The 27,100-nt window shown below is 37.8% G+C and overlaps 1 protein-coding gene across 2 annotated transcripts in view; it reads left to right on the top strand.

Annotated features, from left to right (window-relative positions):
* Positions 1 to 10,491: 10,491 nt before the first annotated feature.
* LOC132140394 (testis-expressed protein 2-like) overlaps positions 10,492 to 27,100 on the top strand; it is a 52,878-nt gene continuing 36,269 nt past the window's right edge. For both annotated transcript variants that reach the window (XM_059549201.1, XM_059549184.1), the window contains exon 1: positions 10,492 to 10,670. The gene's annotated coding sequence lies outside the window, so the exon portion shown is untranslated. The remainder of the gene's footprint in view (positions 10,671 to 27,100) is intronic.

The raw sequence follows: 27,100 nt of genomic DNA, 5'->3' as shown, positions 1-27,100 counted from the left end.
GCTGGACCGGTGGCCAATTTGGGCATTGGCGCTGGGTTAGCGGCCATCTTGTGCTGTGGCGCTAGGCTGACGGCCATCTTGGGCTGTGGCACTGAACTGTTGGCCAAAGTGGGCATTGGCGCTGGGCTGGCGGCCATCTTGTACTGTGGCGCTGGACTGGTGGCCAATTTGGGCATTGGCGCTGGGTTGGCGGCCATCTTGGGCTGTGGCGCTGGAACGGTGGCCAATTTGGGCATTGGCGCTGGGTTAGTGGCCATCTTGTGCTGTGGCGCTTGGCTGGTAGCCATCCTGGGCAGTGATGCTGGACTGGCGGCCATCTTGTACTGTGGCGCTGGACCGGTGGCCAATTTGGACATTGGCGCTGGGTTAGCGGCCATCTTGTGCTGTGGCGCTAGGCTGACGGCCATCTTGGGCTGTGGCACTGAACCGTTGGCCAAAGTGGGCATTGGCGCTGGGCTGGCGGCCATCTTGTACTGTGGCGCTGGACTGGTGGCCAATTTGGGCATTGGCGCTGGGTTGGCGGCCATCTTGGGCTGTGGCGCTGGAACGGTGGCCAATTTGGGCATTGGCGCTGGGTTAGCGGCCATCTTGTGCTGTGGCGCTTGGCTGGTAGCCATCCTGGGCAGTGATATTGGACTGGCGGCCATCTTGGATGGTGGCGCTTGGCTGGTAGCCATCCTGGGCAGTGGTGCTGGACTGGCGGCCATCTTGGGTTGTGGCGCTGGAACGGTGGCCAATTTGGGCATTGGCGCTGGGTTAGCGGCCATCTTGTGCTGTGGCGCTTGGCTGGTAGCCATCCTGGGCAGTGGTGCTGGACTGGCGGTCATCTTGGGTTGTGGCGCTTGGCTGGTTGCAATCCTGGGCAGTGGTGCTGGGCTGACGACCACCCCGCCGGAAGAGACAGAAGTGGCTGGGGCATCCCACCGAAGCCGATGCTGCAGGTAGCGCACGAATTCCCAGAATTCCAGTGTCTCTAACTGCGCCATCTCCTCCTGAGACACTGGATCATCCAGCCCGCCATTGAAATAGTCCTTGAGGGCCGCATCATTGTAGCCCATGCCCTCGGCCAGGGACCAGAACACCTGAGCCAGGGCACCCACTTCATTTCCCTCTTGGCGGAGGGCGATCAACCGAAGATACTTGGCTCGCCGCTCCGCCATCTTGGCTGGGGAACGGAAAGACGACATACCGCTGGTTCCTAGAAGGACGGAGTCGTTCTGTCACGGCAGGGTTCCAATGAGGCACGGAGATAGAACCAATTGCGAGTAAGTCTTTTATTAAGGGGTAATCCAAACAGCATAAACAGTCCAGGCAGGGGTCAATAGGAAACATCCATCCAAAACATAAACTAAACAAGAAGACAAGGCAAGGGCACGAACTGACGGACATGAATAAACAACGACTCCGTGACACATACTAAGACAGACCGGGTTATATACACAAAAGGATAATGGGGAAACAGGAGACAGGTGGGGAACAATCAATTAACTAAACAAGGAGGAAGGTGACCAAATAAGGAGACAGGAAGTGATAATATGATAAACACCGTGGGAACTGAGGACACCTAGTGGAACCCCAGGTAACACAACCCAGACACTGTGACAATATGTGAGGATTTCCAGTCAGGATTTAGACCGTATCATAGTCCTGAGACTGCTCTCCTTAGAGTTACAAATGATCTGCTCTTATCATCTGAACGTGGGTGTATCTCTCTATTAGTTTTATTGGATCTTAGTGCTGCGTTTGACACAATTGACCACAACATTCTTTTGCATAGACTTGAACACTTTGTTGGCATTACTGGAAGTGCATTAGCATGGTTTAAATCATACTTATATGACCGCCATCAGTTCGTAGCAGTGAATGAAGATGTATCCTATCGATCACAAGTGCAGTATGGAGTACCTCAAGGCTCAGTACTAGGGCCGCTACTCTTCACGCTTTATATGTTACCCTTGGGAGATATCATCAGGAAACATGGTGTTAGCTTTCACTGTTATGCTGATGATACTCAACTCTATATTTCTTCGCAGCCCGGTGAAACACACCAATTAGAAAAACTAATGGATTGCATAGTCGATATAAAAAACTGGATGACGAGTAATTTCTTACTGCTAAATTCTGAAAAAACAGAGGTGTTAATTATAGGACCTAAAAACTCCGCTTGTAATAACCTAGAACACTGTCTAAGACTTGATGGTTGCTCTGTCAATTCTTCATCATCAGTTAGGAACCTAGGTGTGCTATTTGATCGCAATCTTTCCTTAGAAAGCCACGTTTCTAGCATTTGTAAAACTGCATTTTTCCATCTCAAAAATATATCTAAATTACGGTCTATGCTCTCAATGTCAAATGCAGAAATGTTAATCCATGCTTTTATGACCTCAAGGTTAGATTATTGTAATGCTTTATTGGGTGGTTGTTCTGCACGCTTAGTAAACAAACTACAGCTAGTCCAAAATGCAGCAGCAAGAGTTCTTACTAGAACCAGGAAGTATGACCATATTAGCCCGGTCCTGTCAACACTGCACTGGCTCCCTATCAAGCATCGTATAGATTTTAAAATATTGCTTATTACCTATAAAGCCCTGAATGGTTTAGCACCTCAGTATTTGAATGAGCTCCTTTTACATTATAATCCTCTACGTCCGCTACGTTCTCAAAACTCAGGCAATTTGATAATACCTAGAATATCAAAATCAACTGCGGGCGGCAGATCCTTTTCCTATTTGGCGCCTAAACTCTGGAATAACTTACCTAACATTGTTCGGGAGGCAGACACACTCTTGCAGTTTAAATCTAGATTAAAGACCCATCTCTTTAACCTGGCATACACATAACATACTAATATGCTTTTATTATCCAAATCCGTTAAAGGATTTTTAGGCTGCATTAATTAGGTAAACCGGAACCGGAAACACTTCCCATAACACCCTATGTACTTGCTACATCATTAGAAGAATGGCATCTACGCTAATATATGTCTGTTTCTCTCTTGTTCCGAGGTCACCGTGGCCACCAGATCCAGTCTGTGTCCAGATCAGAGGGTCACTGCAGTCACCCGGATCCAGTACGTATCCAGACCAGATGCTGGATCAGCACCTAGAAAGGACCTCTACATCCCTTAAAGACAGCGGAGACCAGGACAACTAGAGCCCCAGATACAGATCCCCTGTAAAGACCTTGTCTCAAAGGAGCACCAGGACAAGACCACAGGAAACAGATGATTCTTCTGCACAATCTGACTTTGCTGCAGCCTGGAATTGAACTACTGGTTTCGTCTGGTCAGAGGAGAACTGGCCCCCCAACTGAGCCTGGTTTCTCCCAAGGTTTTTTTCTCCATTTTGTCACCGATGGAGTTTCGGTTCCTTGCCGCTGTCGCCTCTGGCTTGCTTAGTTGGGGACACTTCATCTACAGCGATATCGTTGACTTGATTGCAAATAAATGCACAGACACTATTTAATTGAACAGAGATGACATAACTGAATTCCATGATGAACTGCCTTTAACTATCATTTTTTCATTATTGACACTGTTTTCCTAATGAATGTTGTTCAGTTGCTTTGACGCAATGTATTTTGTTTAAAGCGCTATATAAATAAAGGTGACTTTGACTTTTGACTTTGTATTTCCTTTGCTCTTATGTTTGCTGGACTGTTTTGTGTCATAGGCATGTCCTACATGTGTTTGTGCAGTGCTCATTGTGCTGTAAAAGTGTTTGATGCTCTTTGCCTGCCAATATTGCTCCTGTATATTGATCTTACCCAAGTCGTACCTTGTCCAGTCAAGTCTTGTCCATTCTTGCCTTGCCTTGTCTTCTGTCTTTCTCCTGCCTTCCTAACAACTGACCTCCCTGATGTCTACCCTCTTTGCAAGTTCTCCATATTGTTTGCTATATTGTTCGCCCATCTGGACCAATTCTTGGTCTACCTGGCTGTGCCCTGCATCAGCAAGGGTGGAGGTGAGGAGGTTTGCTTCTAACTTTTTTATTTATTTATTTATTTTATCATAGCTGAGGTGCTTAGGTTGAACAAATCCTTGTGGGCAAGTTTGTTATACTATTTACTTGATGAGCCCCATGGTTGGAGGGCAAAGAAAGCTCTGAAGCATATATCCTTTAATGAGTCTGACCAGTGCATCATACTCTGGATAGAGTTGTCAGTTCCTCAGCAACAAGAGCCCATCAGCCCCTTCCTTAAGCATCAGTCTCTCTAACCATGTTTTGACTCCCTGTCACATAAGGAGACTGTCCCTGTCATAGACAAGGAGGCCACCCCGTCTGCCCAGCCACAGTTCAGGAGGCCAAGTCATCAGAGATTTCTCAGTTGACAGCACCCCCATCTTGACCAGCAAGACTGTTCTTCAGATCTCTTCCTCCAAGACCATTTCCTCAGAATGTATCGTAAATGCTACTCTCCCAAAGACAGCTGTCATCCTGTCCTTTTCCCAGCGGCAACCATCTACCCACTCCATCCCCCTGTGGCAGCTGTCAATCCTCTCCTACACCCCAAGATGGGCACTGCCCTTTCTCCTTCCTCCTTCCCTTGTGGTGACTATCCCACTCCAATCTCTAGTGGCCACCATCACCTTACTCCTTTCTGTCACAGCCCCAGAGCCTCCAGTGTCTGTTCCAGACCCAGAGCTATTGCTGGTAGCTATAGCTATCAGGCCTTTTTACCTCCCATTTATACCATTCATGGTCATGTGTAGGTGTTTCTTTGTGTATGGGCACATGGCTTTTTCTCTGTTAAGACTGGCTATGTCCTCCTCTCATCTTTCCTCCTTTACCTGTTCTGTGTATGCTTTCCTCTGTATTTATAATGTTTCATTTCCTCTGGTGTTTACCTATTCCTTATGTGCTTTCCTCTGTATTTATAATGTTTAATTTCCTCTGGTGTTTGCTGGATTGTTTTATGCTGTAGACCTTGTTCTAAATGCATTTGTGCCAGGCTGTTTGAGTTGAGTGTTTTGTGCCTCTTTGCCTAATACTCAAGCTCTTATATCTTGAACTAAAACCGGCCATACACTGCGATTTTGCAATGTTTGTTAAATGTGACCCTGGACCACAAAACCAGTATTAAGTCGCTGGGGTATATTTTTAGACATTGTATGGGTTAAAATTATCGATTATTCTTTTATGTCAAAAAATCAGCATTAGGATATTAAGTAAAGATCATGTTCCATGAAGCTGTTTTGTAAATGTATCAAAGATATTTCAAACCCTAATGTTTGTTTAGTAATATGCATTGCTAGGAACTTCATTTGCACAACTTTAAAGGTGATTTTTTTGCACCCTCAGATTCCAGATATTCAAATAGTTGTATCTCGGCCAAATATTGTCTGATCCTAACAAACCATTTTTTTAAGACACTTAAGTAATTTTTCAGTTTTGTGGTCCGGGGTCACAAATACCAACTCTCACTGTACGAGTAAGTTGCATGCAATATGAAGCCAAAGCTCACAATTTATGTGCCTGGAACTGTGTAGCTTCCATCGCTCCATTCATACCACACGCCATGTTGCCATGGTTTAATTTCTGTTTTCGCAATGTTAAGTGCAGGGAAAAGTTTAGGGCAGTCGATCCATAGCTCTGCTTCAATATCTACTGGGTAATAACCCCTTTACCAACCTGCAATCAGATGGTGGGATGAATTTCTAACGTGTTAGAACCAAATCCAAAACCTTCGTGCCTGACTCCAGGGAAAGCACAAAAATCATTTAGGAGTTTGCTGTTTGTTACCGAAAGCTCTTGCTGTTTTTGTGTGTAATAAACATCAAGCGGTCAATTAATGGTGTGCCTTCTGAAGCAGAGACCATATTAGCAAGTGTCTACTATATCCTCCCTCTATTTCTCTCTTTTTCATCTGGGGTCCATGACAAGACATTGGAAAGTGTCCCCTCTTTCTGAAAACACCAAAGTGCCTGTCAAGACATCAGCTCATTAGATAAACAGCAGACAGAAGCACATGATGTGTGGCACAGTGTTGTTGACTAGCATCCAAACTCCGAGCTGGTTTGGTCTTGCTTGGTGGGATACTGTTGAATGAGGGTGGTCCTTGACTGAAGACCCCACACTCTGACAGCATACTCTATTTGACCTCTGCAATGCACACAGCAACGCTCACACACTGTGAGCCTTCCAGTGTGGTTGTCACTTGAACCCACAACTGAAACAAAGAAAGATGCAGACTCTTGACAACCACAAACAGACGCTTCACTCTCACCTCTCTTTCTCACAATCATTCTCCTTTTTGTAGCTCCACATCCACCCACCTTCAATTTGAACTCAGCTAGCAAACAAAATAAATACAGAAATTGTATCTATGACTGACTTTTACAGCACTCAAAGACAGCTCATAGCATAAAAAATCAACTAAAATTAAGGAATATACGTAAAACCGTTTTTGTATGTAATTTTATTTATTATAATCATTTTTGGACCATGGTTGTCAAACACTTCATGTCCTGCTCTAAATTTATCCAGCTAAAACAGCTTAATGGTCTTAATAATTTCTACAGTATTTTATAACTGTATCTGTATTTTTTAAATAATAGTTTTTAAACACCTGGACAATAATAATTTATTTTTACTAAATATGTATCAGTCAACGTGCCCTGTCTTCGTCCCTCACAGCTTTTGCATAATGAAGTAATATCGAACTGTTTTGATGGTTTCTGTGGCCAGGATCCAAAATTAACTTTGTTTTGGAGAGTTCTGGTGAAAACTGTAGACATCATAAAAAAAAGTACTGATTGTGAAGCTTCTAACTAATCCATCTAAAAGTTGATAGGAGATGTGTATTTTCACATAGCCAGACTTCTGACTATAGACACATTGGAGCAAGCAAAGGTTTTCTTTAGTAGAGGGTTTGAATGTCTTTTATTTCAATAGTGCATGTTGTGTGCATCAGACTTTTGTTTTTGTAATTTAATTTAAACCACTTGCATACTTAATACCCTGAGATAATATTTGATCCACAATGCACACATGTCATAATTTGATTCCATCTCATGGTTTATGTGGCCTCCGAGGTTTGCAATATGCCACTTATTTAAACCATGTATTATGTTGCAGTAAGCAGCCAAGTGGCAAGTCTTTCAATTTTATATAGTGGTCATAGCTGAATTTATTTGAATTTGTGTTTGAGAAGTGTTTATTTTGGGTGAGCCATCGGAGGTTGGGAAGAATGAATATTTCACATTATTATTGTTTACTATGAGTGCATAAAACTACTTAGAAAACTAGATTTCATTATCTCAGTTCATTTAGAACTGAGAGCATAAAGCTTTCATCGCTAGAAAAACATAGTGTTATACATGCGCACGTTTTCATTTCCATCTGGAAAACATGAGGAAGAGGCAGAGAAAGAGAGTTAGAGAGAACGTGACCTCATCGGCTAGCAGTTTCTTTTCATATTCATCCTTGCTGTGCACATCAAAGACTTTCAAAGGCAACCAAGAAAAATATTCCTTCACAGCGCACCTGATCTGAGCAGGAAAGATTTGGATTATGATATGCAAATGGGGCTTTGTTATCTGAGCTGACATTCATTATGAAAGCAAGCTTTCTCTCGCACTGACTTTGTCTCTCTCTTTGCACGTCGGCCACCCCTGTGCTCTTATTTAAGATCAAAAGGTTACAAACAACAAAGCGAGGCCTTGTTGAAAAACCTTGAGCTCTGAAGCGTTCAGCCCCATGTGTGTGTTTTGCAGGGCCGGCAGTGTTGAGCATTCAGCTGACGACCCGGCCATAAAGGAAACACCTGTAACATCAACATACTAAGACTTGCATCCTAAATGCTGTTTTCAAATGTCATTAAGTTGGTAGGGCTTTTTAGGAGATTTTTACAAAACATGTTAGAATGCAAAATCAAAAGTAAAAAATAAGAAATATTTGATGTTATTAAGACCACTATAATTGTTTGCCATGTGAATTTATTTACATGACATATTTATACTATGTATATTTGCCTGCTAATTCTTATAACAAAAACAGTTTTTATGATTATTATTTAATTTTTTTTTATATGTTTAAATATGTCTTAGTTATAAGATCATGGTAAATTTTGTGGTATACATTTAAAATACAGATAGGTCCATATATATTTGATATACACTGACACAATTTTTCTAATTTCTTCTCTGTATGCCATCAGAATAGAATAAAAATAAAGCAGTCAAGACTAAATTGAAGCGCAGACTTTTAAGTTTTAATTCAAGGGGCTGAACAAAAATATAACATACAAAGCTTAGAAATTACAACCATTTTTATACAGCATCCCATTTTTTCGAGCTCAAATATAATTGGACAAATAAATATAATCATAATTAAAATGTTCATTTTTAATATTTTGTTGAGGATTCTTTGCAGGCAATGATTGCCTTAAGTCTGGAACTCATGGACATCACCAAAGACTGGGTTTCCTCCTTTGTGATGCTCTGCCAGGTCTTCACTGCAGCTGACTTCATTTGTTGTTTGTTTGTGGGTCTTTCTGCCTTTAGTTTTGTCTTCAGTGAGTGAAATGCATATTCAATCTGGTTGAGATCAGGAGACTGACTTGGCCATTGCAGAATATTCCACTTTTTTAACTTCAGAAACTCCTGGGTTGTTTGGCTCTATGTTTTGGGACATTTGTACTATGAAGCGCTGCCCAATCAACTGTGCTGCATTTGACTGAATCTGGACAGACAGTATATCCCTGTGAAATTCTCCCGGCTAATTCTGTCTTCTGTCATGTCACTAAACACTAGTAACCCTGTGCCACTGGGAGCCATGCGTTCTCATGCCATCACACTGCTCCACCATGTTTACATTTACACATATCACATTTTGTGTCCTCTATACACATAAAAAGTTGGTTGAGTTGGAAAGCAGGTAAACAAAGGTGGCATTCTACTTTTGAGTTATTAATTCACAAAGCCGTTTGTGCTGTGTACCACGAGTGAGGTGTGCAGTTTATTAACTTCATAAAAGGGCTGCTTTTAGGGCGAGAGGAAGGCGATCAGTAGTTCCTCCTTTCGGCACAGCAGCAAGGAGTCTTTGCAGCTTTGATCTCCATCACGGCTAAATGTCTTCTGTGAGACAGAGAGCTGCTGGGAACAGAACCACATCAATTATTAACTCTATTTCTCTCCTTCCATGCGAGCAAATGACAGCAGGTTTGTTTGCTCTCTCGTTTTTTTCTCTTTCCTCTGATCATTAATGAAAACTCCTATAGTAGAGTATACATGTTATAGGACTGGAAGAGATGTAGTGAAATATTAATTCTAAACATGTAGCTGAAGCCTGAAATATATATATATATATAGTTTGAAATAAACATCTGAATTAGGCAATATGCAGTGAGTTCTCTGTAACTTTAACTTATCTGTGCCACATCCTTTGACTGAAGATTGACTACATGTTAATGATTTACATTAGCATGAACTCTTTTTATTGTTGGGTTAAGTTTATCATTTTGATCTTTACTGTGTTCCTTTCAAGAATTTTCTTTCAGTATCAAAAACATTTCACTGTATCCTATTATCAGTGGCCACTAGATGGAGCTACTTTATTTCCAACCTCATGAGAGCATTTGATAATTAGAGTTCCCTCTTTCATAGAAGCAAATGGATACATGAACACCTCATCCCATCTTAATCTTATCATTTTAAACTTTGAAATAATACATGTATGCCTGTAAGATGTGTTCAGCATGTTTTAAAAAAATATAATCTTAGATATAATCCCAATTCTCTAAATACTGCATTCATGAAATGATGCAGATATTTGTTTAAAAGCAAAAGGCTTTTTGGGTTTATGTGTATGCTTTATTTTTTTTTTAGCTGTTAGATAACAACAGTGTTTCATGTCATAGCTATGCAAAGTTTTGTGGCAAAAAACAGCATCATAGCTATTAAACAATTTCTTATTATGATTTTAAACCTTTATTTAACCTCAGCACGAGCTCAAAGTGAAAAGAAGTGCTAATGTCATATTTTGAGGTGACTGTGCTTTGACAGTGTTAACCCTGCCATGTTTCAAAATGATTATCAGTTGAAAATATTTGTTAGAAATTTAGAAAAGTAATCAAATGTAATCATTAACATTACTTTAATAAAGTAATTTAAATAGATATTTACTTTTTACATTATAAATAGATTAACTTGTAGGTAATCTTGTAATAGGTTAACTTCCCAATAATATAATATAATATAATATAATATAATATAATATAATATAATATAATATAATATAATATAATATAATATAATATAATATAATATAATATAATATAATATAATATAATATAATATAATATAATATAATAATATAATATAATATAATATAATATAATTAATCCAGAAGGGGTCGCTTCTGTTCTGAAGGTTCGTCCAGCTCACCAAAACAAACACACGCCCTTGGATCAGACATTTAAATCCATCCCAGAGAGAGTGAACGTAGACGTGTATCATCATCTCTCTCGGATCGGGGTTTGATTGCTGCAGTCTCACGCGTCTGTTTGGGTTATTTTCGCTCTGCTTCCCCGATGTGTTGCTGTCACTGGATTATAAACACAGACATGATCACATCCACGGACGGGATCCATTGTGGACGCACACGTGAATATATAACGTGCTGGATGAGATTCTGCGTGTAGTTTCGGCGAGATAATGAAGATGTGTAATGGTAAGATCGCGCTCACGCCCATCATCATAATCATCATCATCATCATCATCATCTCTGTGTGTCGTTGCTTTAAGACAGACGAGTATCATAGCAACCGCAAATCTTCTGTGTCAGTGATGTCCGGTGGCTTTCATCATCCGTGGATGCTTTATAATGTCTCTTAATTCCTGATGCTGTGTCATGAGATTGAGATGCTGTTGATAGTTGATTGACAGCTGTTAAATGAGTTACGAAGAGGTGATGGCATCAGTAGGTAATATCATGGTTTTGGATAATTACCATATTCATATGTTACATGCCACGTTAACACTAGGAAGAACTGTAGGTACCCTGCTGTTACCATGTTATTTGCGCTTAAACCCTAGTATTATTAGCCTGTTACATGTCTAGAATGTTTGATCATCATGGTACCATGTCCAAAGCCACTTTTAGTACTTTTTTGTGATTTCGTTTAGATCCACTATATTTTTAATAATGCAATTTTCATCTAGAAACATATTTGGGATTTTAGATAATCAGATTTTGGACTGACCCATATGGTAACTAACTATAGGCTACTTTTCAAATTACTGTATAATCCACAGTGATTGTTACAGTAAAATTGTGGTAACTTTCTCTCAGCCACCTGTTATCATCAAAAACAGCAGTGAAAAATAATAGCAGAAAGATTTTGTGAATTTTTTACATAATATCCGAAGCAATAAGCAGCCCCTAATATAAAGCCTAAGAGATCGATACATTGTGTCTGTTTTGTGTGCATAGACCTTAGGCTTAGAGAATATGTTTGTGTCAGTTGTGTTGGATACATTTTCTAGGATTGTAATTGTCACTGTCAGTGCTCTAAAAATAGTAAAGATCTTGTTTGCATTGCAAACACAGATACAAGCCCAGGGTGATTGGTGATATACTAAAAACCTGCTTTCTATGTTTAAAACAATGCAAAGCATTGAATGGCAAGATATGCTTAGTTAAGTTTTAGATTATTTACAGTATATGCATTGAGTTTTCTTTGTCATACTCGGCTACTGTTGCCATTGCTGATGGAGTATCAAGAAGCATTTTAAACTATATAATATGTAGCATGAAGTGTGTTTGTTTGGTGATACATGAAATTATCTGTGATCTGCAGTTACGATGATATGAAACTGTAATGTAGTTTTGTGTGTCTGTGCCATCCACAGGCTTCTGAAGTGTGATTTATACTAAGACACTAAATTACATATTGGGCAAATTCCAAACTGAAGTGATCATCCCAATGCCCTACTCCCTTCGAAGGGCAGAGACCTTAAAGTGTGTTCTTTAACGGGTGTAGGGGCATTACTGTCTTGTATAAGAGTTTAGAGCTTCCTTTTCAAAGGGAAAGGCTGACAAAATGTTACCTTGACAGCGTTGTGCATGCGTGCAGCATTTAGCAGTCCACCAGTTAATTATTATTATTATTATTATTATTTTATTCAGATATTGTCTAATTGTGTCGTATTTACTATTAAGCTTTTTCAAACTAAACTTGCTTACACTACCATCTTAAATAATATTTCTGATTAAAAATATTTTCTATTTCATTAAAATAAAGACTAATTTATTTAGCCTATTCTCTCGAAATCAACCACAACTTTGCTTTAAAATGTGTCGCAAGATCTCCTAACAGAAGATCACATGATCACAAACGGAAATCCCTTTCGTAAAGTGACCATCGCATTATCCCTTCACTTTGTATTGATTCCAGTCATCTTTAGGGAATTGATCCACTAACCTGCTGTTGTCTTCACAGTCATGATTTTCAGCTCTGTGTGTTTTACTCTTGTCATTCAATGCAGTATAAGCAGCAGCAGCAGCAGCAGTTAATGGAATAGTTCATTCTTTTCATAAAGTATGATTTGAGGTTAAAAATAAATGCATAAAACCTTGGAAATGTTTCTAGGAATGCTATAAATCATCAGCTGGAACCAGCTCAAAATCACTTGCTTTCATACATGGTCTCTAAACCTGGCGATCACAGAAACAACATAATTTTTAGAAGTACAGTGAATAAGAAAAGTTCAGTGGTGACAGCAGTTTTGGTCTCCACTGGGCTAGATTAAAATAATAACAGGGTTTCAAAATATATTGCAAAGATATCGCAATTTACGTGAGTTCGGTTATGCGGAATGTGGTTGTCATATAACCGAACTGTGTGTGAACGAAACCGTATAAGGACTCAGAAACAGGACTGACAAGCGTATTCTGCTGCTGTGTGAATGTGGCCAAACTGACCCCAGGGAAATATTTTCAAAACATGTTGTTTAAAAAAAACTTAAAAAAAAATTATTAAGCAGACATGCCAAAACTGTACCAGTCGAACAAATATATATCTGACTACATTGGGACTACAGTTTCAAATTACAAAGGGCCACACATTTTTCAACTAAAACTAGTTTTAAGGTGCTTAAAATAAATTCAGAGCACATATTATTCTCATCTAGCCAAACAACTTCCAAAAACGTTTGAGGTTTTGTGTGTTGAAATCAGAACCTCATGAATTGCCTCAGTTGTGTTCCTGTTCCTGTTCATTTTAGTTTGCCTTTGTCTCATTACAGTGACAGAGGGATTTATGACAAAATAGCTGTAATGGAGAAACTAATGAGGAAATGATTTGACACAGGACAGAGAGCTCTTTATTCAACTGTGATATAAAGCATATCAATATTTTAATGCTCTTTATGTGTCAAGTCAAGTCAAGTCACCTTTATTTATATAGTGCTTTAAACAAAACAGATTGTGTCAAAGCAACTGAACAACATACATTAGGAAAACAGTGTGTCAATAATGCAGAATGACAGTTAAAGGCAGTTCATCATTGAATTCAGTGATGTCATCTCTGTTCAGTTAAATAGTGTCTGTGCATTTATTTGCAATCAAGTCAACGATATCGCTGTAGATGAAGTGTCCTCAACTAAGCAACCCAGAGGCGACAGCGGCAAGGAACCAAAACTCCATCGGTGAGATACTGGAGAAAAAACCTTGGGAAAAACCAGGCTCAGTCAGGGGGGCCAGTTCTCCTCTGACCAGACGAAACCAGTAGTTCAATTCCAGGCTGCAGCAAAGTCAGATTGTGCAAAAGAATCATCTGTATCCTGTGGTCTTGTCCCGGTGGTCGTCTTAGACAAGGTCTTTACAGGGGATCTGTATCTGGGGCTCTAGTTGTCCTGGTCTCCGCTGTCTTTCAGGGATGTAGAAGTCCTATCGAGGTGCCGATCCACCATCTGGTCAGGATACATACTGGATCCGGGTGACTGCAGTGACCCTCTGACTTGGATACAGACTTGATCTGGTGGCTACGGTGACCTCGGAATAAGAGAAAAAAAGACTAATATTAGCGTAGATGTCATTCTTTTAACGATGTAGCAAGTACATTGGGTGTTATGGGAAGTGTTCCCGGTTTCGATTTACATAATTAATGCAGCCTAAAAATCCTTTAATGAATTTGATATATAATGTTTGATATGGAGCCAGTGCAGTGTTGACAGGACCGGGCTAATATGGTCATACTTCTTCGTTCTAGTAAGAACTCTAGCTGCTGCATTTTGGACTAGCTGTAGTTTGTTTACTAAGCATGCAGAACAACCACCCAATAAAGCATTACAATAATCTAACCTTGAGATCATAAACACATGGATTAACATTTCAGCATTTGACATTGAGAGCATAGGTCATAGCTCAATATTTTTGAGATGGAAAAATGCAGTTATACAAATGCTAGAAACATGGCTTTCTAAGGAATGATTGCGATCAAATAGCACACCTAGGTTCCTAAATGATGACGAACAATTGACAGAGCAACCATCAAGTCTTAGACAGCATTCTAGATTATTACATGCAGAGTTTTTAGGTCCTATAAATAACACCTCTGTTTTATTTTCATAAACTACTCACCATCCAGTTTTTTATATCGACTATTTATTCTGTTAGTTTTTCAAATTGTTTTGCCGGGCCGCAAAGAAATATAGAGCTGAGTAACATCAGTATAACAGTGAAAGCTAACACCATTTTTCCTGATGATATCTCCCAAGGGAAACATGTAAAGCGTAAAGAGTAACGACCCTAGTACTGAGCCTTGAGGTACTCCATACTGCACTTCGATATGATACCTCTTCATTCACTGCTACGAATTTGTAACTCTAAGGAGAGCAGTCTCAGTACTATGAAGAGGATCTATGACTTCTGGAAGCACCACTTTTAGGTACTTAGATGGAATAGGGTCTAACATACATGTTGTTGATTTGGATGATTTAACAAGTACTGTATATACAATTCTTCCTGTCCTATAGTAGAGAATAAGTGTGAAAGAGAGCGAGCCATGTGTGTGTTAATGTGTTGTACAGTTAAAGAAAAATCCCAGATCACATGTATTGTTAAAGTAATTCTCACTGTAGGGCATTTCATTCAAGTCGGAGGGGAAAGACATTCTGTAAGATATGTAAGAAAAAATGTGAAGCTCTTATTTTTGCTTATATGAATTTTTCTGTATGTGTGTATTTTGAGCTGTCTAAAAATAAAGGCTATAGTGGTAGAACTAGTGCTCTAGGTGGAGGCTGTTTGTTCTGTGTAAACAGTGATTCACGGATATTGTAGTCACGTCATGTTTCTTTCTGGAAACACTTACATTATCAGAGCATGAGTGAGAAAAACTAACCAGCCATTACATGGTCATTACATGAGTTGAAATATTGGATATAACTGTAGATAACAGGGTTTGGGTGTGATTTAATTACATAAATATAATGTTAACAGGTGTTATGTTTAAGTGTTAGGGTTATGCTTTTAACACAGTTTTATAATTGCATATTTTTTTATTTACCATCCATTGTAAGTGTTTTTCCATAAACGTGTTTCCCGGTTCATGTGGCTGTACATGAATCAGGCTTCTTCTTTTAACTAACTGTTAAGGAGTGTTTAAACAAATTTTATAGCAGGTTAGCATGGGATCAGTCTGTAGTTAATTCCTCTTAACCCATGGCCTCATGAGGTTCATCAGGTCTCTAGACATGTACACTTAATGAGCTCATATAGAGCAGAGCCTGTGGGACACTGAACTAACTCATCTCTGTATCCATAGTTACTGCTGCTTTTTCCCATCCTCAATTCATAATTAACAAATATTCGTTGTCATTCAGGTCAGAATTTTTAGTTTTGCAATATATTTGCACAGTCCCCACTTCTTGTTTTAGTAAAGACATGAATGAAGCTGATAGGGCTGCAACTAACGATTATTTTGATAATCGATTAATCTGTCGAGTATTTTTACGATTAATCGGTTTATGTACTTATATTTTATTTTTTCCCATTTTTCCCCCAAAGTAAATTATTAATAAAGGGTCTTTATCATTCAGCATAGATTTTTAAGAGATTTTAATAATTTTGCATTGTCATATCCTCATCACAAATATACCTGGAGTTGTTTTATTATGTGTTAGTGATCCCTTGTCAAACTCTTCTGCAATCAAAACACTGACCCATACTCTATCAAATTTCACAAGGAGATTTCAAATAATGTTTTCACCATGGCAGTCCTTAGAGCTCCTAAAGTAGTTTAACATCCCGAACAAAGCTTATTAAGGAATCTTTCAGAACATATTTTCACGAAGAATAAGGATAAAACAGAATAAGATTGCAGTGCGTTGTATTTTATTATTTACTGGGAAACAGCTTTATAGCTTATGCTGTGAAATTGTAAACAATCCTTCGAATAAAGTGCCAATGGCATGAAACCTGAATGGAACTCACAATTTAAAGTAAAATCCATCAGAAGGTTGTCCAGAAAAAACGGACACACAAAAAACCTGCTGTGTGAAAAAGAGCAGTGAATACTTAGAAAAAAAAAAGTGCATTTCAAATATCTTTAAACATTTACCTCTCTCATTCAGTCATAATTAGGCTGCACGACTGAATTATGAACTGGTAAACGACAAACTGATCACAGAACATGTTTGTAAAGCTTTAAATGTTAACTGTTAAAAAGCAATGTTATCGGCTTTTACAACTAAACATTTGCAAACAACATTGTACTGGAGAATCTGCACAAATAAAAGGCTTAGGGGCCGTTCACATATCGCGCCTAAAACGCTAGGCGCACCCATAGACTGTGCGCACCGCTTTCTCCTCCTTTCCAAAGCGCTTGTGCAGAAGCGCCCCTGAGGCGTCTGCCTTTGCTAAGCAACCATGACGTGCTCTCTCCTTGAAGATGCGGAAATTTCAGCAAAGGATAAATGGATTTGCAGCTCTAAAAATCGCTTGCAGTAGCTCTGCTACTAAATTAATTTCAAAATGGGAATCCATATACAGCTATGATCAGCTGTTCCTTCATCTTGGCTGAGCTTTTAACGTTGTTACGGGAAAGGATGAAGCTGATTATTTAGTTCTTGTCACATGACCCGCGGTGCGCTTGCTGCATTCTGAAAAGTTGAAATGTTTTTAACTCGATGCGGTGTGCACGCGCCTGGAAAAACGGGTGCGTCGCGACCGCGTCGCTTCCATTATGAGCGCGCATACTGCGCGCCTACATTGGAAATAACGAACATGAGCGCGCAAAAGACGCGATATGTGAACGGTCCCTTAAACAGTTCAGTAGTGCAGAGTTTACAGGTTAATCTTCTTTTTTGAAGGCTCAAAATAAAGTACTCCCACATCCTGCTGAATGCTGCAGAGACGCCGTTCGGGAAGCACGTGACAAAACGAGGCCAGCTATTGGCTATTCGCTACTTCTCCTGTTGTACTGGCTGAGTAAATCCTCCGGTGGCTCATTACTGCCACACTTTGGTCACCGCAGATCTGAAATATGCACGAAATAAGCCGCTTACGGCAAATAAATTATTTACCAACGAATCGATGACTAAATTAGTTGACAACTATTTTAATAATCGATTTTAATCGATTATATCGATTCGTTGTTTCAGCTCTAGAAGCTGAACAGTATTATCATGCATCTTTATGAAATAAAGTCAAAATACAGAAAAATGTAAACTAATTATGGATAATTTATTCACAATATAGAGGAGTCAATATAAAATAAAAAATTATATTCTTTTCTGTATAAATAAATATCCCAGGTCTTTTATTGTGCATATTAATCTAGAGAAAATGAAATATTTTTGTTATATAATCTTTCATCAGAATATAATAATATTCTCTGCCTCTAAAACAACTGTTCTGTTCTGGAAATGTAGACACAGTGTTAGTACACTTTGAGCTGTTGCTTAATCAGGCATGCTGACTTTTTTGAGGTCAAACGTACTTTCCAGTCAACGTCTCATGACCTTTTCCCATAATATGTACACACTGTTTTTAGGAGCATTTTTCTCTTGTAACATTAATTTCATGACAACTATTTTTTTCCTAAAGCTTTCCAGTGCTTTTATTGTCATTACAGCATTTACAAGTAAATGATATGTGAAAATCTTGGGAGTGTGGTCCAGTCATCGTAGCTGTACAAAATTTAAGCTTAAATACACTTACAGTAACACAATGCAGTATAAAGAGGAACAGTATTTATACAATAAAAACTAAACTGACAGACAGTATAGAATCTATGAAGAGTTCAGATGCAAAAGCCTCTAAGTGCCATTTGAAATTTTCATCTAAAATTAGGATTTTTATCAGGCTCCAACATTTATGTTCAGTTATTTCACTTTAATAGCCTGGAAAAGGACCTGCACATTGCCATTAAAGTAAAATGACTCAACCTAAGCATAGGAGCTTAATAAAAATCCTAATTTTAGATGAAAATCTCAGATGGCATATATATATACCGTATATATGTATATATGTATATATGTATATATATACAGTATATATGTATATATATACAGTATATATGTATATATATACAGTATATATATATATATATATATATATACCGTATATATATATATATATATATATATATATATATATATATACACCGTATATATATATATATATATATATATATATATATATATATATATATATGGTCACAGATGAAAAGGAGTTTTCAAGCATCAAAACAATAAAAGTTTCATTAATATTTTGTTTAATTGTTACATTTTATCTGCTATTCTGTATGACGATGAAATATTATTACTTTCTATGTATATAAAAATCACTTTTGTAAATTTAATGTGATGCAGACATCACAATGGCACATCTCATCTTTGAAAAAACACTTCATTAACATTTGTCAAATATGTAATTCATATAATTTCTAGACCACAAAACCGACTGTTTATAACATTCCCTGTCTTGACTGAAACTTTCACTGTTTACGAATTTTACTTTACTAAGGGAAGTGGTGGGGATTTGGCTTTATAGACTAAACTCATTTGCATTTTAGGCCAGAGGACCGTTTCCGTTTGCAGATTTGAGACTGAAAATTTGAATATATACTATGCTGTGTTCTCAAAAATGCAAATGTAGGTGGTTTTGTCTGTAGCATACTGTTTTTCAGTACTTATGTATATGTGTTTTTGTGCATATTGTATGTATGTATTTCTGGCACTGTGAAGCAGAGCAGATGTGTTTTATAATGCAAAGTTATATCGGAGCTAAAGTGGACAGAAAGCGCTGCTGCACCTGGTCTGCCAACTCTGCACCTGTCTCACTCTCTCTTTGTTTCTGTTTCTGTTCTGCTCAGAATAGTCATCTGATTATGTTCACACTTCAAATCCATTTACAGGCATTTAGATCCGTGCATTTTGTGTTTGACTGTGTCATATTTAGTGTGATTTCATAGCAGTGATGTGTCTTTGTGATAATGCTGATAGCAGAGCAGTTAACCTCTAGCCAAACTTTGCTGATACAAGCCCTTATTTTAGATTTTATTTCTGAGAACCTAACCCAACCCCACCCAAGCACTGACAAATATTCCAAATCTTCTGAAGACAAACTATGGTTTTGTGTGTGGAACAGACCCAAAGTGATTACTGTTTCCATCTGCTGTAATTCTCAAATCACAATCACATTAGGTTTGTTGGATTTAACCGATTTGTGAGATTTGCTGCTTGGAAACACAAGAATCTCTGAGTTATGTGGTAAACAGTCTCGTTGGCAGAAACAATGGGCATAAGAATGTTTGGAAATGACCTTTCTGAATGGGCTTGTTAGGCCATTGCACAGCTAATGAGGCTAAAGTTAATGTTGTTGTATTCACACAGCCCAGAGTAATGTCGTCATCCTGAAACCATGTGACCCGGCCTGAACCTAAAACACTCAGTCTCTGTATAATTCATAACTGTGTAGCTTTATTATGCACAATACAATAAGATAATTGTTCTCCTGTTTTGTTGTTGCAGGAAAATCCAAAGTATAAGCTGAAAAGGCACCGCACCTTTTTTGGAAAGTTGGCTCATTTGAATTTAAAAAGACAAACATCAAAATAGCTTGTTTTTAACTTTATATGTGCAGCCACACATTTGGTTGTAAATTTATCCACGTGACTTGTAATTCTAAGTACTTTTTTTTTTTTACTTTATTTGCTTATTAGTAACATGTTATAAAAATATAGAAAAGGTTCCATAGTGCTTTTTCTCATGTTCTTGAACAAGTTCGCTAAAATGGTTAAAAGTAGTCCTAGTTGTTTCTTTGAAATTGGTTTTGATGTAACCAGCTCTCACAGTAACACGTACCACTGTTAGGTAATTTTACAATAATTGTGCTACCTGATCATGCTGATATCTTGCTGACCAAAAACTGAAATCCAGGAATATTGGATCCAGTTTCCTTAACAAAAGCACATCTAAAGATAAATTTTTTTGTCTGGTATCCAAAATATACAGCAAATTTTTGTCTGTTCCCTAAAACCAGTTAGCAAAACTATATTTTGTCTGGTTCGAAAAACTAAAAGTCTTCAGCCTGAGAGGTTTAAAACAAGCTGTGAAAAAGCAGGAAGCAGTTTACAAAGTCCTAATAAAAAAATTTACATTGTTGAGTAATCTTAGTTGCATGTTTCAGTGATTACTTCATCCCTACTTTGTCAGGATTTTGTCTTTACTTGACTTCGTCCTGTAGTCAGTCTGAGCAGCACAAATCAGTCAGTGTACTTGCTAATTCATGACATATCAAATACTGTTTCCAGGTCCAAGCATCTAGTCAATTTAAAGTCAGACTGAAATCTTTATCTCTATAATTATCTAGATTAGAAAACGTTTAGGATCATATATTTTTTAAAGGAATACTAACACACACTATTAGCACCATTTGTTTACTTTTGGGATTTTTTTAATTTGCTAATAAACAAACATATGGATTTTTTTTTTTGAAATATGTTCATGTCTTTTAGATTTTCTGTTTGTGTTGTCTGTGTTACATGTATGTAGCAGGTTTAGTTAGCCACCTGTCAGTTTTTCTATATTTACAATATTATTTATATCGGGTTACTCTAGTTCTCACTCTCATTTCTGCTTCTGAAGACCAATCATAAGAAAAAATGTAAGAACATTCCGAAGAAATGTTTTGGGGAATAAAAATGTTTCTTCTCTTTATTTTTAAGTTAGCAAATAAGAAGAAAATAGTAGTAGGAGGAATTTTATTCTTATGTTCTGTGAATCTGACGTGTGATTAACGGATCAATTAAGCTCAAGTTTCCATTATGAAGACTGCTTTCAAAATCCCTTACACTTCACATCCTGGGAAACACCAAGAGAAAAAAAGGTCTGTGAGCTTGTGATTAAAATCAGGGTGTTCCCTCTTTAGGGTTTAGAAACTTAATAAGATCCCAGTCTATTTCTAGGATAACAATGATATAATAATAATGGTAGTGATAACATGATAATAACCTCAGTCACATGTCATCACCATTCTAGCAAAGATCAGTGCCATTATATAGGGTCTGAACATCTACAGCTACTTGGTTTGAGTCTTTGAGGATCTGGTCTTGACTAACTCATTAAGTTCTAACTGGTTAGACAGGACATGCTGTTTTCATTTCCTGAACAGGTGGCTTTGTGTGGGCTCACAGGAAATGAATAAGTGATAAGCAGAAAATATTGAAATCAGTAACCGTAATATTAGATTCCCAAACACCTGAGCGACATGGCAGCCGAATGAGCTTATTTGCTTATTATTATTCATTGTCATTTTATTTACAAATTTATTGTATTTTTTATAACAATATGATTTTTCTGCTTGTGTGCTTCTCCCCAAATGATGTCTGAAGATCATTTTGTCGTTATTCTTGGATTAAAGGGGTGATGAACTGAGAAACCTTGATCATTTCACAGGGGTCAATGTACTATAAAAACATCCTGTAAGTTTCAGAACTCAAACCTTCTTGTTAGTCTAAAAACAGCTTATATTGAAGCTAGTCTGCAAAAACGACAGCTTTTGGATAGGGCTGGTCCGAATACCATTTTTTGAGCTTCGAAGCTTCGGTAGTAATCAACACAGAATATTCGAAGGTTTGGAGGGAAGTGGCTGAACATATTCTCCTCTCTAGCTGTGTCTACTCCAGATCCACAACAAAATACAATAGAACCTATTATGCTGTCTACACTGGATGCAGCGCAGCGTGCCGCGACAAATTCCCGACATTAAACTGCTCCAGCATTCTATTTATGACATACTGACACAAATTTCAACAACTGTACACAACAACTGTCGCGTCCAGTGTGGACACGGTGTGATAAATGCAGCAATCTCTATGTGTCTGTCTTTTTGCATTTTTATTATGTCGAGAACCATTCATCCAATCGACTTCATGCCAAAACAAAAAGACAAACATGGCACAATTTGGCACAGGCAGGATTTTCAGAAAGATTGAAAGTAAAAGATGATGCTGTGCCAACTATATTGGATCCAACATTAATGTCTGCTATTACAGATTGTTTGATACATATTAAGTTATATGTGCTTTTCACCTAAATCACAGCACTATTTAGCCAATCATAGAAGTGGGAGTATGGGTGTGCCAGTACTAGTATCGGTACCAAACGGTTCATGGGGCAAATTCCAAACAGAAGTGACCATCCCTATCCCCTTGTAGTGGGGTCTTTGGAGTGAGCAGGGCACATGCATGCCATTATTTAGCTGTTAGGAATGAACTTGGCAAAAGAAGTGACTGATTTCCTCATTAGGTGTTGTCACGGGAACATGCCAGCTGAAAATAATGAGCAAATTAGTCACTCCTTTTGCAAAGTGTATTCCTAACGACTACATAATGGTACGCACTTGCCCAGCTTACTTAAAAAGTCCCCACTCCATGGTGATTGGGATGATCACTTCCATCAGTACCAAAACAGGTAATAGCACACCTCTAGTGGCTGTTTACTTCAGTTGACAATCCGCCATGCTACAGAGCATTCTGATGAGGGGTGTTAAAAACAAGACGTATAAAATATCTTATTACTTAGAAATTATGTTGTTTTTTGATGTACAAATTTTGACAATATTATAAATGGACTTCAGTGAACAGTACAAAATAAAAAAATAAAGGCAGTTCATGATCCCTTTAAAGGTATTGTTCACCAAAAATGAAAATGTGATGTTTATCTGCTTACCCCCAGGGCGTCCAAGATGTAGATGACTTTGTTTCTTCAGTAGAATACAAATAAAGATTGAACTCAAAAAGTTGCAGTCTGTTAGTCAAATAATGTAAGTGAATGGGAAACATGGCTTTGAGAGTAAAAAAAAAAACATACAGAAGCAAAATCAAATTAAACCCTGCAGCTCGTGACAATACATTGATGTGTAAAGACACAAAACGATCAGTCTGTGCAAGGATCTGAACAGTATTTATATATATATATATATATATTTTTTACCTCGGATTCACCACAATGTCTGAACTGTCCTGAGTATGTTTGCGTCTTCTTCTTCAGCTGGCGCGTGACACATCTTCTTCTTGCTGTACGGAGGACCGCAGACTTATAAGTGCATTACCACCACCTATCTCTCAAATGGACCATTGACACTCTTTCTACAATCTCAGGGCCCTATTTTAATGATCTAAATGCAAAAGTGTAAAGCGCACGGCACACTCAGGTACACTCTGAAAGGTACACTCAGGGCGTGTCCAAATCCACTTTTGCTATTTTAACAATGGAAGAACCGTCCGTGCTGCGGGGCGCATTTTTGGAATGGGTTGTCCCTATTCTCTTGATGAGTAATGGGCGTAACGTTCAATTCACCAATCAGAGTGTTATCTCCCATTCCCTTTAAGAGCGAGATGTGCTTGTGCCAGGGCAGATCGGTATTTAAATGGCAAAATTTGTTGGCGGAAAAACTGAACGCTTCTCAAGCAAAGAAACCGATCTGCTCGTGCGCGAAGCTAAAGAGCGCGAGCAGATCATCTACGGGACAAGCAGGAATCCACCAAAGCTCAGCTCGATGAGTCAGTTAATATATATGTGTGTGTATTGGCACGATTGTTCAATAAGTTAGCCAATTTCATTCATCATTATAAGTAGTAATAGGCCGAATTGCAAATAGGTAGCCTAATTCTAATACACGCAATGACTATCCATCATTACATTTTTATATTTATGTAGCCTACACAATAATATTCTTTTACACTCTAATCCTTTTGTTTTTAATATTTGGCATGTTTGTGTGATGCGCATCCCTGTGTGTGTTATATATTTCCATACACTTCCATTATATGACTGACAGACTGCAATGGTTTGAGTTAAAAATCTTTATTGTGCTCTACTGAAGAAATAAAGGTTAAGAAGATAAACATCAAATTTTCATTTTTGGGTGAACTATTTTTTAAGGCATCCATGAACTAGTTGAATAAATACATAAATAGCTAAAAATAGATTTTGCAACAAATAACATCAGCCATTGATGTTGTGGTTAACAAGCACACATAGATTACTTATGACAAGTTAAAGCCAAAATATTTTTTTCATTCTTTCTTTCTTATTCATTATGCATCTTTCTTATCTCTAGAACTCCGTTTCTTCTGTTTTGTAGCATCTTGCTGATTGTATATTCTGTTCACATATTGTATGAACAGTGTATGTTCTGTATTAAGATGAATCTATTTTTGATCTGCTCTGTTTGGAGATTAAACGCTCCCTGCAGATCTCAGATATTCTTTTCAGCTCCTTCACAAGCACCTCCTGTGACCTGTGGGCTGAATATGGCCATCTCCCACTGTCCTGCATCCTGTTCTTTAATCCGCAGTGTACAGACTACATTAGTGCTTCCTGACTGCTCCATTAGACAGTCTCAGAAACCCCCTCACACACACAGTGAGTAACAGTGAGAAGTTGTACCAGCCTGGTGGGCTCCCATGAGGAGTCCCATCGTGCATTGTACGCGCCAGTAATTTATTTTATTATGGCATCGTGTCCTGACCAGACTGATAGGAATTTCACAGCAGAATCTTTACTGGTAGTGTTCAAATGGTATAATGTGACTGAAGCTTCTCTATCCAATGAATTAAAGTCAGCTTTATCTACAATTTACTGTTTTTAGTACACTTTCCTGGTGTAATTGTGTAAAATTGTGTGCTGTTTGCCATACTTTCTTGTGCAGGTTCATAATTAATAAAAGGTGAAATGTATGTTTAGGCTGTTATGGATAATGTAACTTGATGTTTAGCCTCTAATTTCCGGTCAGAAATCCTCCTCACAAGTGGTTGGCAGTATGCACTGCAAACTCGCATTCAGCACCGACTCCATTTTAATATGCACTTACCACCATCCAGTCAGATCCTGATAAATCAAGTTCAACCCTAAATTATTTCATTGCTGAATATCTTGTTTCACATAGAAATGCATCACAGATGTTAAATGGATTGAGTTGAATGCTTGGTATCATGTTGACTTTAAGTGCATGAATCTCAGATATCTTGGGTGGAGTTTTTTTTTTTTTTTTTTTAAGTTCTAGGGTCTCATTTATAAAACTTTATAAATCTACTCCGTAGATTTCATCCTAAAAGTGTATGTAGGCCCAAAAGCTAGATTTTTCGTATGCACAAAAGTTTTCTAGTTTTATAAAAATGTGTGCCAGAACCAGCAAAAATCCTCCCCAAAATCACCATATATGGAGCTTACAATGTTTTAATATGCTTAACCTCATCTGCATTTCATTTTCATGCAAATTCCCATGCACGTGACACCATGTTTAACACAGAGACATCAAGGAAATATGAGATACGGACTATAATACCATTTGTGCCAGTATCCTTGTTGTGTTTCATAATAAATGTATGAAAATATAATTAAAAACTAAATGGTTTAAAGTAGTTCTCAGATATATTTTAGTTGATCTCATTCTTTTACACTGGCCAAATAGTATTTCAATTGTTTTAAACAATTCAAATCAAATTAAATTTATGCAGTTTTTCTGATAAGATGAACATATTTTAGCTATTTTTAGTGGAAACAGATATTCAACATGCAAATCTCACCATTCTATCCTAGTTATATCCTTCAAGTATAGTGGTATTTTTCATAATGTTTTAGAGATAACTTCGCATGACATTAACACATCCGAGGAGCTGTGGTTGTACAGCAAGTTATTAACATTGCTCCTATTCAAAGATTTAGCATCCAAAAATAAAACATTTTATCAAACTTAGAATTGCCTTAATCTTTTAAACAACTAAGAAGTAGTGATCAAACTACTTTTTAAATTCATGAATCTATGTACCAACATAAAAGTTACATTTTCTTTTTAATCTCAGAAAGTGATGAAATAGTCAAATCATCCAGTGTCAGTTTTCTGCTGCATCCAGTAATGTCCTGCTCCATCATGTCAGTGTTTATAATGGTGAGTCTTTCTTGTGTCTGGCACTGTTCTGATGTTTCCTGAGATTGGCACTGGACGTTCACATTAATTGAATGTGAGTGCTGAATCTATGCCAGTACTGCAAATCAGCACTGTAATGCTGTAAAAGTGTCTTCTCTCTCTCTCTCTCTCTCTCTCTCTCTCTCTGTTCTTTTAAAATGTGCTTTGCCATCTGTCAGTAAATTGTACTTTAAATATGGAAAACTTTTTAAAAATGTAATACTCAAGTGGATCCTGCTTTGATTTTTTTTGACTAAACGAAGTGATAAGCCATTGCAAAAACAAACACACACCTTACACCTCATTACATCAGTATTATGGTAGCGCTGTCCACGTGTTGCTTGGCGAGAAACTAACCTACTGTATAAGAAATGTAATGTAAGACTAATGCTGTAAAACAATTTAAATTATTTTTAATTATTTTTAAAACTAGGTTACATAAAACAGCTCAAAACTTCTTAAAATGAACAGCATATAGTTTACTGAGAAGACAAGAGCATTATCTGTCATTAATGCCAATTAAAATAAAATCTAGCGTCTTGCACCATAAGTGGCATGTTTTGCAATTTCATTGAATTGAATTTTTTTTTTCTGTGTGTTTATATAGCAAATACCTAAAGCCATATACATTGTAGTGCACAGTATAAATTATGTTATTCATAATATTACATTACAACATGGTC

This window comes from Carassius carassius, chromosome 1 (assembly GCF_963082965.1).
Source record: "Carassius carassius chromosome 1, fCarCar2.1, whole genome shotgun sequence".
NCBI lineage: Eukaryota > Metazoa > Chordata > Actinopteri > Cypriniformes > Cyprinidae > Carassius > Carassius carassius.
Note: the sequence above shows the minus strand (reverse complement) of the source record. Positions and strands in the feature narration are given on the sequence as shown.